Below are 18614 nucleotides of genomic sequence, written 5' to 3'. Positions count from 1 at the left end.
CGGCGAAAAGGCTTTATTTGATTCCTCCCGGTACCATCCGGGCTTAACAGTGCCATTGAATTTCTGTCCTTCCGTAAAGCAATCGCACGAATAGAGCTATCTTCAGAAAAATATTGCGGCATGATGTATTGCATTAGTGCGACTATATAACATCTAGTTGGAACCGCGCGGTAGGTCCGCATAAATATTCCTTAAACAAACTCCATTACGATAAACTTCTTCTTTTATAATGCGGTTTCATTTGTACTCAGCTGCTTCGAAGAACTTGGGGGAAATTAGAAGTTTCTCGAGAATCAAGCGAGTGCATCAGTTTCGTTAATATTATCGCGTATAGCGTTGGCTAAAATGCGTCCGCATAAGTGCACACAGGTGTGTGAGGTCGGAATGAGAGAGAAATTTGGCCGACAGGTAGATTGCGCGTGCAATTTTGCGGATCCGGCAATAAAACGGGTGGACGTTCCTCCTCGTTCGTGTAACATGCGATTATTATTTGCATCGGGCTTAAATACAAACCCGTGGCCAGCGCGAAAATGGCATTGTTTGTAACGCGACACGCAAATCGGCTCTCATTTAGAATTTCCATTATGTCACATTATTCCACCGAATAAATAACTGCGACTACGTGGAACACGTGAAACACTTCAATACGCAATATTCCACACTAATATATCGTGTGGCGTAATTACGTAGATTGTCAATTACGGTGGATGTATTTAGCGTACTTGTCGTTAGACTTTTGTCGAAATGATGTTTAATTAGTCCATAGGTGATGCTTTTGGTCGATCATATAGCGGTGTTGATACTGATTGTTTATGCCAGTTAGTAATTTATAAATCACGCGTGTAATGTGTTAGAAAAGAGATGCACCGATTACAAATTGTCATCATTTAATTCACCACACAATGTGCTTATTATATTTACAAATGAACAGCAAAATTTAAAACAAGACGATAACAAAATTATAAAACAATATTAAAACTTATAAATATATATTTTTAATTATTATACGGAGTTGAAGAAATTCATAAATTGAGAATTTATGCATTTCGCATATGTCAAATAAATTTTAACAAAAGAGAAACATTTTCTCTATTATATCTTGTAATTGGTTAGTTGTTATTTTATTCAAAATAAAATGTTTTCTTTAACCTTTTAAAAACTATTATGTTTTTAAATAGCCTTTTAAATCTTTAATCTTGCATTCTCGCTTTGATTTCATTTTAATTAAAAAATACAGTAATGGATATTAAAATAAATATACGCGTATGTTATTAAAAAAAAGAGTGAACATTTACTCGCAAATCGAAGTTTTACCGGAAGTTCTAAAATACTGCTGCATCGCACATCTCTCGATCTTCGTTGCATAGAATTTTACGAGAGCAATCGATTTGCGGTGGACTTTCCATTAGAAGCGCGAGATATTTTCACGGGTACACACGGGAGAGGTATGTTAAAAGATTTATTTTTAAAAAAAACGTATCGCTACCGTCGGTAGAAAAAAAACGGCAGCGTCACCTGAGCCACGCGAGAAAATCGATAGCGCTATGTTAACAGAATAACGTTGCAAATCGTTGACGAAAGACTTCGCGCCGTTTCGAAGTACAGAAAACGCTGACAAAGCGGGACAAAACGGATCACGTCGGTTCACTTTTGAAACTCGAGCGTAGTTCTCACTCAAGTGACCCTCGCATCGAGAAGCCCACAGGCATCGGATAACGTTCTCCCGAAACGGCATTTACGCCTTTAAACGACATAAACGGCATGCTAGCTAAAAGTCCAAGTATTAATTTCAAATGTGTTCACATATTTCGAAACCTCCGCTTCATATTACGTAAGTCGGAACTACTTACGAACATCGAAAGTTTAAAGAGCAACACGGTAACTGGGATATACTTGAACTACAAAAGTTATTCAAATTTATTGCGTAGTGGAGATTGAAACCAAAGTTAATAAAATTACATGCGATATAATATATATCTACTGGATGTATTAGATAAATTTCGATCTTAATATACAATATTGTATGTAGAAGAGATATTGATTGTTATGAACACAATATTGTATGCAAGGGGGACAGGAGGTGTTTGTCCCTCCCCCCTCCCCCTCTTAATTTTAGCAAAAGAAAACAAGCTATGAAAATTATTTTCATGAAAAGTTAAATTTGTTAAACGCTTGTTGGCCAATGCGAGGTTCATGCGTTATTCGTAAGGAAGTTCACTTAAGATCTTCGAAGACTGCTATTAATATAATTAGTAAGTTTTGTGTGAGATAACTTTTTACTCTCTTCTTCAAACGAAACTATATATATGGGTACATCTATAGTTATTTCTATAAAATTGGTTCCAAAATTGTTTCATTTATCACATGTGGATCAATGTACTCAAATGTATGAGATACTTCTGAATTGTTCAGACCATTGAATCGTTTTTTTACAAAAATCATTTGCATAAATATTGATTAGAAATCGCTTCTTTTATTAAAAAAAAAATAATCGTTTACAAAAAGATTGTTTCTTTTCCAATAAAAGAAACATCAGTGTGTTTTGTTCTTTTTTTAAAAAAAAAGGGAAAACCCATCGATGTTTGAAACATCGATGATTCAGATTATCTCTACTCGCAGATTATATTATATTGTTATTATAGACATACGATGTCTGCAATATGGAGATTTCTATCAACGAGGTCCAACTGGATGTATGAAGAAGCTAATGCGTGAAAGAGGATTTCATCAGGTTTAACGCAAATGAGCACATCGCGTCGCGAACAAAGCGAGACTGACCATAACGATGTCAACGCGTTTATACGACGCGTATACCTCGTTGTAGATTTGAATGCAGAAGAAATCAAGGGAAATCTCATTTCGCACATGTCGAGAACGCAGCACATGGAGTGTGTATACCTAAACGAGACCGCGCGAAATCCTCCGGGAACTGCGTGACTCGGATGCACCGATCTCGCGTCGTTCTTTACCTTCGGTGAGTCGAAACGAAGTTTACCGAGTGGTCTCCGAAACTTCGAAAGCCTCTTTGGAGGTTTCTCTGCTTCGCGCGAATACGCGAATTCTCCGCTTTCAGGGGAAAAACGTCTGAGTGGCACGCGATTACGTGTGCACCAAACGATCCTCATCGACTCCGCGAGAAAACGAGACGTCTCGAGTAATCGTAAATTAAAGTAATTTCGAATCTGAGCAGCCACAAGTCAGCACACGCCGCAAAAAAAAATGTGAGATTGTCGTTTATCTTTTAACATTGTCAATAAGGATAAAAAATTTAAAGCATTGAATCGATTTTTCTCTCAAATTACCAATGTGTTTAATAATAGGACATTTTAACGTTTTATATTAATGTGAACAAATGACAATAGCTTGTTTCTGTATAATTAAATGAGGGAAACACAAATAGAAGAAATATAATATATGATTATCAGTCATATATCAAATATGAATATTTTTTTTATTTATATTTTTCCTTATTTGTGTTAACCGTGCAGATATATAGAAACAAACGTTTGCCATTCATTCACATTTTATGTAATATATGTATATACGTACAAAGTGCTGTTCATTTCGTGGCCTAATTCCGTAGTATTTTAATAAAAATTATTTTTCCTTTTATAATAATCTGGATTAGTAAGTTATATTTATGCACTACGAAATTAGGTAATCCTCCGCGTAATCAGCCGGGACAGCGTCGCGGTTTCCACATGACTAAGAGTTTAACTCCCCTGATAGGAGTTAGTTAAGATAGAGAACCCGAATATCGCCAACCTAAGATCTGGCGTAAACGCATCTAAGTCATAAATTATGTAGAGAAATCTGAGTAATCTGCTGTACATTTTAGATGTGTTACCGTGGTATTTATATGCAAAGTTATCTTTATCTTTATGTATATTTTGTATTCATACCAAAGAATACGTATAATACGTATTCTGAATAAAAAATAATACTTGACTTTTTCTAAAGTCAACACCTGGATATTCAGATATTAGAATCTTTATTTTGTAAGAGGAGCAACTGCATAAGAATAGTAATTGAATGTTTAGGACTCAATTACGCGGTCTCCCTTTACGGCGTAGGAAAATTTAATGGGTACATATTTCAATCTATATGGCCTGTAAATGTGCAGAGCAAGGTAACTGAAAATTAGCATGCTATTAATGCAACGTAATAGTCATTCTTACAAATAATTAATTGAAGGATAAATGTTATTTTTGAACAGCTCACTTCAAAATCAAAAACTGTTTACTTTATTAAATTCAAATAAAATGTTTATATGAGCTTTCGTTGTTAATATGCAAATAATGTATTTATAAGGCATTAAAATATAATTCGCAAACAATTAAAATATATTTTCTAACGAAGTCAAATGTAAATGTTTCGACTCTGGATTTGAGACGAATTATATTTGGGAATTATATTTTAACTTTTTATAAATACATTATTTACGCACCACAACCGAAAGCTCATACAAGTATTTTACTAACATTCGATTTAGCTTTAAACCATAACATTTTTTTATTTTTATTATTTTAAATATTTTTGTAATTTTGTTTTATTATATTTCTAAAAATATTTAAAATATATATATCGTTGAACGATGTGTGTATTTATGGGAAGCGCATTATGGAGATAATGTTTCAGACTAAAGATTACGATAAATAAAGCAATTAATATTATGATAAACCTTTTGATATATATTTTATACAAATTAGTTACCAAGTAAATTGATATGCGTAAATAGATGTGCTTATTTTTTCACTTTATTTTTTTTGTAAAGTTAACATTAATGGATTCATATTCCCAGTAATCTGTGTATTCAAAAATAAATTCCTTCTCATATAACATCCGAAAGAGCTTTGAGAACCGAGCATGTGGAATTTGTGCTGATTACAGACGTGTGTTTGACCGGCGTTAAATTATCTCTCTGTATATGTACATTTCAAAGCAATGCACATAATTAGCACACCTGTGGTACAAACAAATTCTATGAAATACTATAAATTAGATTGATTTTTTAAATCTGAAATCAGTATCCTTTATAAATTAATAAGATGTCTATTCACAGACACATTTAACATCGGTTATGAAATACTTTGCGAATTAAATATTCAAAATGTACACGAATTATTTACTCCTATTTTATGAGCACTTTCAGTTAGCTTCTCTTCAAGAGAAATTTAATTTGCGTTTTACTTGTATTAAGATAAATGCCGATAGTTTAAAAGTAGTAAAAGATGATTATTAAATTCTAGTTGAAAAACGTTTACGTTGAGTCGAAAACTTCATTAAATTTTTTTGAATAGAATATCATGTTTATTTTTAACATTTTTGCGCATTTTACCGTATATTATAATTTAAGATCTTTTTTAATTAGAAAAACGATTTTGTTGAAGTATTTTAGAAATCTAAAAATATAATTTCGTTAGATTATAAAAATTATTATGAAGGATGCTCAGATTGCTAGAATTTCAATACTTACAATATTGCTCTTAAGATTCCTATAAAATTACTTTGATGATCTAACAAAATTATTTTAAAATCTATTTATCTAAATTTTTAGATAGTTCAACAAAATTATTCTTTCTATGTATCATCGGTTTACATTTTTTGTGATATGTTTATAATACAACAGAATTTAAGAAAAACAGGTTAGCTTTAACAGTAAAGGTGATAAATGCATTAGATGTTGCACGTCATAGATTTTTATTATTTTTATTATATATACTTCCCATAGTCAATTAAACTAAGTAAAGACCAAAGTTCGACATTTCTGTCAATACTTTTTGTCGAAGTGAAAGTTTGAAAAAGTGAAGAAACTGCTTCGATTTAGTTGGAGCGCGAATAACTTGGAATTGATTTCAGACTAATACTCAAGCGTTCTTTCATAATTCCTGAGAACACATTAAAGCAATATATTAAAATCTATCCTTAGATTTAATTTGTTGCTAAAAGTCTGTTTGTTTTTAATATGTATTTTTTAATTATACATTGCAACAAAAATTTCCAAAAAATAATAAAATTATTAATATTTAATCATTAAACAATATATTTTGAATCATTGATATACAAAAGAATATATTGTGAAGAATATATTCGGTGTGAGAGAAGATGTATAAATAAAAAGAAAATAATATACATTTGACTGAAAATAAAAGGTAACTGTCGAAGAGAAAAAAGTATGAAATAAGACCGCAGAATACTCAGCCGCAGAAATTTTATTTCGTTAATACGTCAGACATTTTCAGCATACGTGTTAAGATCGCTTAACACGTATACTGCAAAATTTCCTGGCACATTGTCAAAAAACGTCTTATCTCTCGGTGGGCCTCTCGAGATCCACGATGAAAGTCCTAATAGTCACAAAATGCTGCACATTTGCGGGCATGCGGCGAACAGCGAAAAAATCGATTGGAATCTTATTTCGAAAGCGCTCTCGTTTTATGAAAATACGAGTATTAGAGTCCGCGGCTAGTCCGCCGGGAATATTGTGATTCGAATTCAACGATCTCGCACACTTTTTCCGTACGTGTGTGACGAAATGAAGTTTGCTGAACAGTCCCCTCAGACTTTCAGGCTCTCGCAGCTTCCAGTGTACGCTCGTGGGACGCTTCACGGTTTTCCGTTGTAAGGAAAACCGCCGGTCTAGCTACATTCGGGCAGAAGGAGCGATCCAAATAAATGTCGACTTAACTTCGACGTAAAATCGAAATCCCAAAGTTGAGGCACCCTGGGAGTGATTGCGATAGTACATTTCCGGCGTCTCCGAGCGTATCGGATAGCGCTACATAGGTGACAAGGTCGATAAAACTTCGCGCATGGATAATCAATGAGTTCATAAATCAGGGATTTAAATTTGTATGTATCAAATGTGCTTATATCTCAATCTTTAAGAAAAACAAAACGACAATCAGAAATATTAATAAGATCAACTGAAATTACTTTACATAATGTTATAAAAAAAATATGTAAAATTGTTTTCATGTCAGGAGAAAATTGAAATTCCAACTTTGAAATGCGTCGTGTCGTTAATTAACAATGGCGTAATTATATCTTTTTTAAATCCAGTTAATTGAAAAAATGCACAGTGTAGAAAATTAGAAAATACATGAAAAATGCTGCATATATTCTTCTTTTGTGACAATTAATAATTTTTTGCCAATTGATAATAATTATTTCCTATTTATTAGAGCATGCTGCAAGATGAGATGTATTAAATTAGTGGTAAAAAAGTAACTTTGCGTCGTCGCAACGAATAAATTCTATAGTACTTTATAATACCGAAGAAAGTCATTTGTTAACTCCAGTTTCGATATTCATGAGATTCCTGTTGCTCGTTGATTAGTTTTTCCGCCACTGGACGGTTCTGAAAGCTTTCTTTACTTTTTCGCAAAGTTACTCCTGTCGGTGCAACTTCAGCCTGTTTTACGATTAATATAAGAATAAAGTAAAATTATTGATTACTTTTCTAATTGATTAGCACGCTAATGAATACGTATATTATTCTTGTCTCTTTCAAATTCATATTTACCTTTCTCTCAAGCTAGAGAAAAATATTAACGCAAAACTTATTACCATGTTATTCTCTTGTACGACTAAGAGTACGGTTAACTGTAGAAAACTGACAAGGTCTTCTGATTCTAATATATACCTAATATTTTACGAGTTATCCGTACATCCTATAAAAATGGCGCGGTTCCAATTCATTTTTATAAGTCTCTGCAAGTAAATATAAGAAAAGCGGATAAAATAACGACCGTGACGAGGGGAAGACGAAGTAAAAGGGTTTATGACTGACATTATTCGTTACCTTTCCTCGTTTATAGGATGGCAGCAAATTGGCCGGGCATTTTGTCAGCTACGCAGAGTGTACTACTCACGATACCGACGCATACGATTCCTCGGGAGAGCACCTTCGACACGCGATGGGAGGCCGCTCTTTCGTGATGCCCTGCCAAATTGAAAAAATTACACTTTTGCGACCATGTTTCGATGGTGGGCGGCACGGCGACGGAAATGAGGGTGAAGAGCTTGAAATTGATGTACTGGCGGTGGCTCGAAACGACTCGCGTTTTGTTGCGTCGTCGCTTTATAGCTCGTAAAAAAAAAAAAGAAAAACCGACCACGGCGCACGGACTTCCCATGAGAATGAATGCATCAGCAGCGCGGCACGTAGAAAGGAAACAGGATGGGTTAATTGTACGTAGTGGTCTCCAGTCCATCGTAATTATCCAACGTGAGTGTGTCGTCGATTGATGAATGTCGGCAAAATAGGATGGGCACGGGATGTCGTAACAAAAGAATAGCAAATAACGCTCTGATAGAACGGTATCAGAATAAATAAATATATTCTATTGATTCTCGGATAACGAAGCACACAAAGCCGTAGAGCAAAATGATTTTCATACATAGCTCGAAAAGATCACGCGTGACCGATACAATACGATAATATCTGATTTTTCCCGCTTGTTTTTCGCAATACGAATTTTTTGGCGCGCGCATAAAAATTGTGAAAAATACAACGCGCGACTAGACTTTTATCCATTTATATCATCCGTAAGTTGATTATGTTTTATTTAACAACATGGCGCGACAATTTCGCATCTGAAAGAAACGATGGCATAAAAAAAACGAGAATTAGCGGTTTGCCCATAAAAATTTGTCTCTGTAAAATCTGCCTTCGAACAATTCGGTTGAAAACATTTTCTGCCATAGAGAAGAGAATGATAACGAATAAGATACGTTTTTGCAGCATCTGCTGCACTGCGTTTGAAACATTCGACGCGAGTTACGTTAGTTATTCCTTTTTTTTTCATCCCGAGAGTAATGGAAAGTCAATCGTTAGTCGCAGCTGAAACTCTTTCGTGCCGCCGATTCCTTCGAACGTTGGTGAGCAGGAATCGATGAAAAAAGCGTGGCCTCTTTTAGGAGGAATTGTCAGATTGATCGGTATAGTATCGGATTATCGAGTCGATGCAAGGATAATGAGAATTTGCAATGAATGATTTAACTGCCCGGTTAAAAGATGTTTCCCTTCGATAAGGAACTTTCCATTAACTACGTTATTCGATGAATTATATAATCCTATTTCCGACATTTAACTTGTTGAAATTTAATAGTGTAATAATGATCTGCGCAGAATATGTTGTTATACGTCATTAAATAAGCGTAATTATAAATAAAAGCGTTCCATTATAAAGAGAAAATATGCTGAAAATATAAAGAGAAAATTTTTGATCGAAAATTATAAAAAATCTATTATTGATATATATCACAATAATTGTATATTATTTGTATTAGCATTGTGTGAATTGCAAAGCGTCTTCGATTATTTCAGTATCTTTAAACGTTGGTGGTCGACGGAAAAGCAATGGCTGTTTTTAAGAAGAATAGACTGAGCAGCGTTAAATCCGAGTATCGATTCGATGTGAGAATAATGAGAATTGGTAACAAAAAAATTAAATGCCTGGCTTAAAGATGTTTTCTGTCGTTAACGAACTCTCCATTAACTCTTTTAAGTATGTAATTAATTATGTAAGTTTCATTTATCGGTATTTACCAAGTATCTTGAAAGTTAACAGTGTATCGGTGAAAGAAGAATTCGTAAAACTGAAAGAAACTACGATCGTTCTATGTAGTAGATCGTATATAGGTAATAGACAATCTAGAAATACGTTCAACCGAATAAAATGATAAGTAAACCGTACATTTCAATTAAACGCAAGCTGTATCGTGAATTAAAACTTGCTAAAGGGATCTTGCAGAATTTTCATTCAGAAATTATTATTCGCATAAACAGCAAACCTCTGATTATTAGCCGTCATCAACATTTCTCTTGTAAAGCTGCAAAATGATAAGACGCTACGCTAACAATATCTCCTTTTTGCTCTCTTTCGCTATTATTCTGTTATTATTATGTCCATTTCTTGTGCATTATATCCCAATTCGTTCTATTTTGCTTCGTTTTATTCAAACGTAGAAATCCCTGTTTTAATGCGTACTACGTTTATCTCCATCGGTGAGTAACCGTTTTTGTAAGAGTTCTGTCAGAGCATCGCGATAACTGCAGAAATTATCCCGGGGCTCCAAGCTAACCAAGCTTTTCGAACGCCATTAAATTTCGGCCGTGTTTCAGATTCACCTCTGGATAAAGTGTCCATTCGTTCTCGCGAAACTGGCCCCGGGAAATACGTAAGGGATGAAAAAAAAAAAGAGAGAGAACCGAGAAACACATCAGCCCGCTTGAGTAGCGATTGCAAAAAGTTCGCAGTTCCTTATCGATGTGTGTTTCCTTTTGATATCTCAAAGATAGGCTCCCATTTCTCCTTTGGGCGATACCGACGGAATTGAAACGAAATTACGACGAATTTACGGTGGGTTTCCCTGATTTTTATCACAATTTACGTGATAGAGGGAGAAAATGAAAATGGGAAAAAAGTAATTTTCAGATTATAAACACGACAAGGTAAACAGTAAGCTCCCCACGAGCGTCGTCGCAAGTACGTTTACACGACCAATATACACAACGTACGCGTGGAATACATGGTAACCGATAAACATACTGCGACCCCCTTCTGCATTCTCAACATTATGCCACGGTTATATTTATCTAGAATTCACAATCCGAACTGAATCCGGAAACACGAAGAAATTCTGTATGAAGATAACTTGGAAAAATCCAGAAACGCGACACCTGGGATTTGAGACCGAGTTACCAAGTTGGGCAACCCGACCTTTTATCCACGAGATCAACGTAGTCCGCTATAATGGGCTGTTACGTAAATTTTACGTATATAACCGCAATTACATCATATCTCCAGAATATTATGAGAAATGAACTGTGTTCAACATGTGCTTGTTATGTATGCATGCTTTCGCAAAGTTTCGTCAGTTTGTTGATCTAGAAAAGAGAGTTAGAATAAACTGTATTTTAATCTAATAGTACAGTTCTAATATTTATATTCATTAATTTCATTTTCTTCAAATTTATAACTAATTATTAAAGATTTTAAAAATTTTCCATTTATCTATCTTGATTAAAAAATTAAAAATGTATCAATTATACGTATCGTAATTTAATAGTATTTTCGACAGCAGTGGGTTTGTATCGATCCGATATTAACACGAAAATACAAAAACATAATCTTGTTTAATCAAAGACTAAAATAGAACATGTGTCAATAATCAACCTCGGATCAATTCAAACCCATTGCATTCGAAAACATTTACAGCTTCTTAATATTTTATTTCAAAATATGGATATTTAAAAAGACATAATCTTCCGTTAAACATTGAAGAATTGAATTTCTGAAATGCAGAGAATTAATTTTCACATCCATTTTCTCTCATTCATGCAAAGATCGAACCTGCGTAACCGATCCACCATCAATTCAGCAATACGAGAACATCAACGCGCAAAACGCATGAAATGCACTTTGCATTATGAATGCCAAGAATTTGTTCTTATGCAACGGGAGTATTGATCTCCGTGGCAGATATAGCAAACGGCAATAGTGTAATGGGCTGTTGATTTAAGGACGCAATTAAGCAAAGTGGAGGGCCCCGCAGGAGCTAAATGTTTCTAGTAAGTGTTCCGGGTGTTTTCGCGTACGCTAATTATCCTCCTCTCGCGGCCCACATTTCTTCTTTTATCGTGCCGACGGATCGATTCTTTGAACCGAGCGTTTCGCGAATATATTTCCGTGGTATTCCACAATATGACGGGTGGTTTTCCCGTGGGTCATATATTTTTCCACTTGAGAGCAACGTAGAGATTTCTCGTCCCGGTTATACACTCACTTTGTTGACGAGCGGCCATCAGACTTCCCTTATTACTCGTCCGACAGAAGGTTTAACACGAGAAGACATAAGTCGGCAACGAGGAGAGAGAGCTCTAAACGACTAACAAGCAAATGGTAGATTGGGAATGGTAGATTGGTCGTCCAAAGTCTTTTTTTTCTGGGTATACATTAGATATGTGGACGTAGCAACACGTCGTTCGTTGTACGCCGCGAATACCGGTCACCCTTGCGCGATTAATCACTGCCACCCGCGAGGTCCGGGCACGGGAAAAGGTACGTGAGAGTCGCGTAGGGGGTGAAAGAGCTGGATCGCGAAGAAAAGCAAAAGAACGAAGATGAGGGCAAGAGGGGTAGGGTAGCTAGCAGCCCAAGCTTGAGTGTGTTTCGACTCCTGTACCGCTGTCGCTTCGAGCGAGAGATGTTTCATTGTCGGCCGAACAGGACACGAGTGTATTTTCGCGTCGATCGACCCGATACACCGTGGGCATTTGTCGGTTTGTCGAGAAAAAAAGAGACAGAAACTACATTGTCCAAGTTGACTCTCGATTGACTCTTTTATACTCGTGTTGTTCTATCGAGTAGTTTAACTTACGACCTACGGTCTACGATGATCAGTGCGCGAAATTTACGCGACTAAACGGGAGATAAAATTCTTCGTTTATTAACATAATGATAAGAGAAAGAACGAAAGAGAGAGAGAGAGAGAGAGAGAGAGAGAGAGAGAGAAAATAGCATGGAGAAAGCGACGGACTGTAAAAGCGTAACGAAACAATTTTCGGAATGAGACGTAGGACGATAAATCGCCGCTGCGGCGTGTAAGAGAAGACCATAGTGAGAAAACGGTCCCCCGAGCATTTGTTATTCTGGAGTCGTACGCGCAGTATGTCTATAAAGCTGCGTACATCGGGCTCGAAACGCCACTTTCGAAACTATTGTCGTCACGACTTCCGCCTCCGTAACGTTAGAAATTTGCACGCGCGCGTCGACGCTTTCAATGTCTCTCTTCTTTTTGCTTGGGAACTCGAGTTTTCGGGCAATCGTTAAACGGTGCTGAAGAATCGTCCGTTGTACTTTTTCCAGATATGACGTGATAAGAAATTCTTTATGCTCGATAAATCATCTTTGGAGATCGAAGTAGAAATATTTTATTACCGCGAATGTTTTAAGGAGAAATACAGTCTATTTTGTCGAGATAATTTTTTTTTACATTTTTTACATTTTTTTACATTTTTTTTTCAGTTGAAAATTTAACACGTTTCACGTGTCTTAAACAGTCCATTTAAATTTTTGTGTTAATTTAACACGAGATAAATTTGTTAAAAAGTAATACAAATATTATGTAAAAAAATCAACATAAATACAATATTGACATAATTTGTAAGCAAACTATGGAAGTATTTCAATAAAATTAATATTTACATTTTAAATTAATACGTATTTTATTCATTTATCTCAGTATTACATTTCAAAATACATTATTTTTATGTTACTTGTTTATTTACTTATAAATTGTATTATTTTGACGTTGAAAAATGTTGAATATCAATTTAACACAGAATATTCAAATAACATAATCATATTATGTTAAATTAACATTCAAATATATTAAAAAACGCAATCCAAAATTTTAACAAGAATTTAAATGGATCGTTTCTATCATAAATACGATATATATATATATATATATATAAATAATATAAATTGTATATCATATAGATTTTATAAAAAAAGAAACTTCCACAATATAAATAAATTAATATTTCTTAAAAAATAAATTTAATCGTTTTATATATTATCAAGAAATTTTCTCTTTTTTTTTATCTAAAAATATTTTTTTAAATAAACAATCTCTTTTTAAACAATGTCGACAATCTTTATCTACTGAATCAATTTTGCTTCTAGTCATGTGCACTGTTTTTTTCCTGAAACAAACAAAATATAGAAATAATATACAGTATTATCCTTTTTTTCCTCATGGGCGAGGTTGCGGAGGAAGACGCATGACGGACGCACGTCCAATATTTACTCTCGCAGAACGTTTCGTTTAAACTGCATATTTTTAATCCAACCGAGAAACTCTCGAGTGAACTTCGCAAACAGCATTTTTTCGTCGGCGCATACTGCGTTTATCAATTCTCCATAAACAGCAAAGTTTCTCGCCAGTTCCCTCGTGGCGAAGTTTGGCGAAAGATCTCGCGGCCGTGATACAATCTCTTTCGCGTCGCGCCATTCGGCGTCGAGGGCAAAACAAAACGTCGGCTGAAAGCCAGGCGTTCGTAAAATATATCGTGCGAAAAGGGGAGAACAGGGAATCGAGAGAGAAAGAGAGAGGGAAAAACAAAAGCGGCTTCGATGGCCGTAGAAGAGTGCGTAGTGCGTCATCCAATATTTCTGACGGGACGATGTGCGTTGCGGTTTTTTGCATCTCTTCCAACTCCATTCCCGATACCTCTCAGCGCAGTATGGGCAAAGTACGGTATGGGCAAAGCGTATAACTTTTATCTTTCGGTTCCGTAGGTAACGCATACATTTTGGTCCCGGGAACCAACAACAGGGACTCGAACGACGCTCCGGTCCGAGACGCTCTCAGCCAGGAACGGTTTTAGATGGATCAATGCGATGCTCGTCCTTTGTGAGGAAAAAACAAAAAAAGATATTTACGTTTTTATTCTCTAACAATGCTGCACTTACACATAAACCATAAATACATATTTTAATCACTACACTAACAAGAAAAATGTTCTGGTTGTCCAGTAAAAAAATATGAACAAAATGCATTCTGATCGGAATTCTCTGGTTATCATAATTAAATTTCTGATTATCTCTGTAGAATATTTATAAATTATGAGTGTAGAATATTTTATAAATTTTAATTATACGTTTCTGATTTGTGCTTTTATTTATTTTAAAATTATCAAAATTCCAATTAGTGCAACTAAGTTCTTTTTCAGTGTACATTAGTAACACTACTTGCATTATTACTGATGTTTCATTGTTTGATGTAATATTCGATAGTAGACTACATTCATGTTTATAAATTTATACTATTTTGTACGTCAATCAGTATCAAACTACTCTTCGCCCTGAAGTGAACTGCAATATTCACGAAACGTTTGGCATTTTAATAATGGATCTCGATATATATATATATATATATATATAATATATATATATATAGGAAATAATCCACATAGTTTCTATATATAAAATACTCGTGGAAATCTCAAAAATATATCAATAAAGTTTTTCATTTACATTGAAAATGATCTGATTAAGGCCGAAATGTTTTAATTAATTATTCTAATATGATAACTCTCTTTTTTCCTTTTTTTTACTTTTTTTTTACTAGAATTTTGGTATTCAAACTTGGTATTTACATTTATTAAAGAGATTTTGTTATTAAAGACTGTTCTTTTTTACATTGGAAGTCACCTAATTAGGATCAATAAGTTTGTAATTAGACGTATGTAATTGTTCTTAATTATTTATTTAAGTATTAAAGCTCTTGTTTGGCTTGTAAGCCTTATTATTTATTGTTTAAAATTTCTTATTACTATTATTTCTTGGATTTGTTATAGCAGGTGAACGTTCATAATAGGCTTGTTTAATTAAAAATATGAAACACAATAAGAAATATAAAATAGAATTTCAACCGTATATGTATAAATATACAGCAGGATACTCGTGTAGGACGTATTTGTAGCTTCTTCTAACTTTCCCGAGTTTTTCGTGCTCGAGTTAGCGCCGTGTCCGTTCGCGCCCGTGGTACCTAAGCTCTGTGCTTCGTATGTGTACACGCCCCCGAGGTAAAGAACGATATATAGAAAGAAGAAATAACTCCGCGCGATAATTCAGGGGTCTCAACCCTCCCGCCTAGCGCCTCGGTGCTTCCTGTCCTCGTGAGAGTAATGCCGGCGGGCTCGGGTACGACCGAAAAAAGCGTCCTGTTTTCTCCCTTGTCTTTCGCTCTTTCTTTTTCTCCCGCTTTTCTCGCTCGTGCTATCCTATTAAAGTGTGATCTTGCGAATCTCAGCGACTCGGCTTGACGCGACTTTCAACCGGTCGCGTCACGTCACGTCGCATTGCCATGTGCATGAATGAGGATGAAAGGTTATTTTATACGGTTATAAGGAAGGTAGCGATACGGATAAACGATTCTGATATTTTAATCGTCTATTCCCTTCACACCTCTCCTTTGCACCCCCGCCGTCTTTCTTCGCGGGCGCGCGCCCTTCTTTCGCAGCGTTTCCGGGGTCAAGATTCACGAGACGAGGGAGCAAAGTCCGGGGGTAGGCGAGAAAAGAAAAGCGACAAAGGAGAACTAGGGGAAGGCAGCGCGCTAGCAGAGTGCACGCGGGTGGGAAAGATAAATTGCGGGCGGTAGATGTACCGCCATAAAGAGCGTGCTGACCGGTCCATGACCGCTCCCACGGCGACTCCATGTTTAAGCAGCAAATCGCGCATCGGAGATTCATGAATGCACAGTCGCCAAGTGCCTTTTGATACCCGCATCTGCACGCCGTAGACGAATAAGATTTCCTGTATATAGTACATTCCGTCCGGAAGTTGGTATTAGTATGGAAAATGTGAATCATGCTTTAACACACTTTTCCCAACTGCCCGCGTTTTTACGCGAGTTTTACGTTTTGAGACGTATAGATAAGAAAATATTACTCTCTTCCCCTTAACTTTTATATCATTATTCTCAAATCTTTGCGCGATCGACGCCAGCATCTGAGCAAGTCCGGGAACTTTCTACGTATCTGTATAGAAATCCGCTCGGAAATTCGCGCACGCGTAAATCCGAACAGAATTATCCGCTCTAATCTAAAGCCTTACACAGCGAACTTTAGAATCCCATCGCGCGCAAGACATCCGGCGAAAGTTTGACTGCATCTAAGAATAGTCGCGCCCCAATTAATCTCGAAGTACATTTTAGACGTTCGCACTTCATTAAACGTGTAATCGCTCGATTAATGAGATGTACGAGATACCGCGGCGTGAATTGCGGTTAAGTTTCGGTGGGGTAATAGAGCTGTTAATCCCGAAAGTGGTGTAAGTTAAGTTTCAGAGAAAGACGAATCAAGATGCGGCATTTATTGATGATATACTTATTTTAATGAAATTTTCTAAAACTTGTCGGACGTGTGTTAGAAATGAATGACTCAATTTAATACCGTATAATTTGTTGTCGCGAAATCTCCTAATTCTATAGAAACCTTCAAAAGTTTAATCATCCTTAAAAAATATATCCTAAATAATTACTACGAAGAATTAAAATTGTTTTGCTTTAGATCAGTAAACTAGATAATGAATTAATTAACGCTTGTCTTTAACGTTCTTCGGAGTAATACATTCGATTGATCGAAAAATGAAATACTTGAGGAATGGAGCTAGTAACATTTTAGTTCGTACTATTGTGTGTTGAAATATGTGCTCATTTCTAACTAAAATTGCCGGAGTTGTACAAAAGGGAGCAATATTGGATTCAATAGTATATCTGTGTATGGACCAATGGCATTATTCATTTTATCATATTATTTAATAATACTTTACACGTTATCTGTGTCAAAATGATTTTTTTATCTGTAACTATTCATTGTAGATATTCTAATACTCTGAGATTTATGTCGATTTGTAACAAATGAATCCGTTGTAATGGTTCATTATAAGCCGTAGCAATGCGCTTGATGTACTTGCTGTAACAAAGCATTTTCAATGGCATCGGGAAAATTAGGTCACTCGGTCTATGATCTATGGTTTCTAGCATGGGATACATTATGCCGATCTGGCTTCGCTTCCTGCGAATATCGTGCTATATATCGTGCTATATATCGTGCTTTAGTGTTTTCGAAACGAGGCCTTGCGCGAGCGATCAGCATACGTCATTACGCAGTTCGCAACGCCTGCGGGCAACGCAGTCCGTGCTGTTGAGGATCAATTCCGGGAAGCAAGGAACAATATAGATACCATTTCCGCGATGTATCTTGCGGATGTTTGATAGCAGATACAGAATAAATCGTATTTTTTCCGTGAAGAATTATGACGATAGAGAAAGAGCTACATTCGCAATTTTTTAACTCTTCCGGTCGAATTGGATGCAAAACTCTTCCGCTGTATACGAATGTATGCTCTATCTCGCTTCAACGATATTAACAACATAATCGGATTTTGCTGCTTTAATAAATTAAAATGCCATATTTGTTGCGTTATTATTTCATAATAAATTACATAAAATATAATTTTATAATATAACTTCATATTTTATAGAATTCGTTAGTATAATAACGAAGCAAACTATGCCATTTTAATTTATTTACACAGTGGAAATAAACAGAACAGCATAATATAACAATATTATAAATGTAAACACTCGCATAACGCAAAGTAAAAGAGCAACTATAATTTCGTTTTAAAAAAACAATTCTAGGGGAGTCACTAGTGTAGTTAAGGGCTTTAAAAGAGACTACACGATACCACAACATTTATATCTTTCTTATTTCCTTTTCTGTTTCATAATAATAATGATTTTATTATTGGCTGTTTGTCGAGCGTCTTAAATAGTATACAAAGTGAATTTGTGCATGTTGTGTGTCATTCCCTTACTTCAAAGGTAACACGACTAAAAAAATGTGATTTTCGAGTTATTTACTACGAATAAGATACGTAAAGTATAAGTAAAGATTACTCTATCAATTATCAAAAATAAAATAATCTAATCTCACACAATCCTTTCACCAAATAATAAGTGTATCGTTCTAAAGATTTTCAAACAAATCCTAATATCTTCTACAAAGATGACACATTTAGAGTTGTGTT

The 18614-nt window shown here is 35.3% G+C and overlaps 1 protein-coding gene across 2 annotated transcripts in view; it reads left to right on the top strand.

The window, feature by feature from the left end:
* The window catches only part of LOC147908240 (uncharacterized), a 539816-nt gene that overhangs the window by 320173 nt on the left and 201029 nt on the right, over positions 1 to 18614 (top strand). The window contains exon 4 of one of the 2 annotated variants that reach the window (XR_015546358.1): positions 14313 to 14507. The exons of the other annotated variant lie outside the window; for it this stretch is intronic. The gene's annotated coding sequence lies outside the window, so the exon portion shown is untranslated. Of the gene's footprint in view, positions 1 to 14312; positions 14508 to 18614 lie in introns of those variants that run through there. 2 annotated transcript variants of the gene reach the window in all.

This window comes from Acromyrmex echinatior, chromosome 10, assembly GCF_024713525.1.
Source record: "Acromyrmex echinatior isolate Ae372 chromosome 10, ASM2471352v2, whole genome shotgun sequence".
NCBI classification, from domain to species: Eukaryota; Metazoa; Arthropoda; class Insecta; order Hymenoptera; family Formicidae; genus Acromyrmex; species Acromyrmex echinatior.
The sequence above is the reverse complement of the archived record's forward strand: the minus strand, read 5'-3'. Positions and strand labels throughout refer to the sequence as shown.